This window comes from Diabrotica undecimpunctata, chromosome 9, assembly GCF_040954645.1.
Source record: "Diabrotica undecimpunctata isolate CICGRU chromosome 9, icDiaUnde3, whole genome shotgun sequence".
Lineage (NCBI taxonomy): Eukaryota > Metazoa > Arthropoda > Insecta > Coleoptera > Chrysomelidae > Diabrotica > Diabrotica undecimpunctata.
Genome location: NC_092811.1, coordinates 75,869,766 through 75,872,152, shown reverse-complemented (window position 1 = coordinate 75,872,152; position 2,387 = coordinate 75,869,766). Strand labels below are relative to the sequence as shown.

Here is a 2,387-nt window from a genome sequence, read left to right as displayed (position 1 = left end):
TCACTATATAAATCCTTAATTGTCCTACCACCCTCGACATATTGTCTTGAACTGTTAGCCCTAACGTAGTGGCCCTCCATTCTTGGAATTGTATCAATATGTTTTCTGATATCATCTAACAATTCAGGATCCAATCTATGATTATTGCCGTGTTTTCGGCGTTTGTCAGCAATTGGGTCCATCTCATCAGTGTTGGTAATTATGGTGTAAATCATTCTATCAGTGATACCCAACGTACTTCTGAAAAAGGTCTTATAGACTCTTATTTTGTCGTATTGAAAATTAAAATAAAAAGCCTTGCGACGAGGTTTCTCAGCGTTTTGTACTTATATTTTGGTTCTATGTCAACCATGCAATTGTTTATGTAGATTCTTTGCTTATTTAAATCACCTAACTTCCAGAATTTATTGAATAATTCGTATCTACCTTGAGTATCTATTTTATTTATGTATTTTAATTTACAATTGTCAGTACAAGGAGTCTTTAGACAACTGGCTGGCTTCTTTGTGCGAGTTTTTGACATGAACACATAACTTCTTCCTTCATTACGCAACTTTTTAACTATATTTTGCCTCCATTTAAAAGGAGGTTTTACCTTCCTACGCCCTCTTTTAAGTTGTGTTGCAATGCCATTATCAGAGCTAGAAGAATCCGAGCACGATAGTATTAGCCAATTTTTTCCCCGAGAGGACTTACCAAATTTGTCCTCAACATTAAAAGTAGGATCACCTTCGTCATCGTCAAAGTCACTCTCATCAGTTTATATAGGAGAAATGGTTATGGGAGAATTCGTCGCACAAGATCTTTTACAAGAATTTCATGATGTAGTGGCAGTCTGAAAGAGAAGCATTTTTTTGTTAAATTTATAAATTAATAAGTTAAACAAATTTTTTTAACGTCTACACAATTAGTTAATAAAATATGATTTAATTATTGAGTGAATTTAGTTAAATGGAAAATTATACAGTAAATTATTCTAGAATATGACATAGTAAGTACGAACATGGGATCTGTAATCACTTTCTTGTGTGATGACATCTACATCAAATTCAGCAACTGTTTGCACAATAGCCGAAGCCAGATAGCCCTGTGGCTTGCTTCTTTCTCTAGTCTGCTCGTTAGAGTTTTCTTTTGACGTGGAGCTATCTGAATTTGAAGACGAGGAAAAAGATATAGAAGAACTAGAAGACCTCGAAGAAGAGGAGAATGAAGACCGTCTCGGTGTTACTCTAATTTCTTCAACTATTTTGGCATTCTCGTCTTCATACGAAAAACCATCACTGTCGTATTCGGGTACGAGATTCGCTTGTACTTCTATTTGACTGTCAAGTAAGGTTTCATTTACCGACGCTTCAATTTCCACTGCAGTCCATGCTATAGAATCCTGTAATTAACGGGTTTTTGGTGTAATGTAAAATCAATCTGTTTTTTACTTTTTTCTACTTACTTGATTTCCACTAATGTACATAGGTTCTTCAGCCGTCGAATCAAGGTTCTCTTGCCTTTCAAAAACCTTAGAAGGTTGAATAGGTTCTTCATTCGTCAAATCAGGGTTTTCTTGCCTTTCAAAAACCTCGGAAGGTTAAAGTAATCCCAAAATTTCACGACTTCTCCACGCCTGTTTCATCTTAAACAGAAACAAATCAAATAATGCCCATAATCATTCCCATTAAATTAAAAAGAAAGTGCATTAATTCAAATTCATATAATTTTATTTCATTTTGTTTAAAAATAAACTAAAGTGAACACTAATAATACAAAATAAATTCTCTTTTTTAAAAATAAAAAGGAATAAGTGTAATTATTGGTTTAAATCTTTTTACGTTTTAATCGTAAAACGAATTAAGTCTAAATTTGTTTGATTAATGAGTGCAACTTTTGAAAAACAAAGAGTGTTAAGTTCTAAAACTACGGTTTATTATAAAAAATAAATAATAATCATGTCCTTACCTTTAAATCATAAAAAAAACTATTACGGAATCGTTCACGAGAACACCGCGAAACCACAGTCTACCTTTTAACACTGTCGGCGTAATACTTAATCATCGCATCTCGTGATTTTCGAACAAAGCGACGCGTTAGTAAAAAAAAGACTGACGATCTTTTATCTCGCTCCTACGGCTCCGATTGAAGAGCGTGTTGAATTGTACCTACGCGTTTCGTTCATTTAATTCGTTTTATGATTAAATGTCCACATCCCCATTTTTTGAGTTATTTCCGTTTATTTTTAAAGCAGCGATTTGATCAGAAACAATTATTTTACATTATGTAAAAGTAACTTTGACAAAATAATCAATAAAATTTAAGTTGAATGAATCTAAGTTAAATAAAGTAAGAAAATATTTTATTTTATTTTATTTTTATTTGAAATTATTTAATATGAAAAT

At 32.3% G+C, this 2,387-nt stretch overlaps 1 long non-coding RNA gene across 1 annotated transcript; it reads right to left on the bottom strand.

The window, feature by feature from the left end:
- Positions 1-1,322: 1,322 nt before the first annotated feature.
- LOC140449978 (uncharacterized) lies at positions 1,323-2,022 on the bottom strand. Its single transcript, XR_011951930.1, has 3 exons — positions 1,951-2,022; positions 1,448-1,627; positions 1,323-1,384 (listed from the first exon to the last, which is right to left on the bottom strand). It is a non-coding gene; the product is annotated as an uncharacterized lncRNA (long non-coding RNA).
- Between the last annotated feature and the right edge of the window lie 365 nt (positions 2,023-2,387).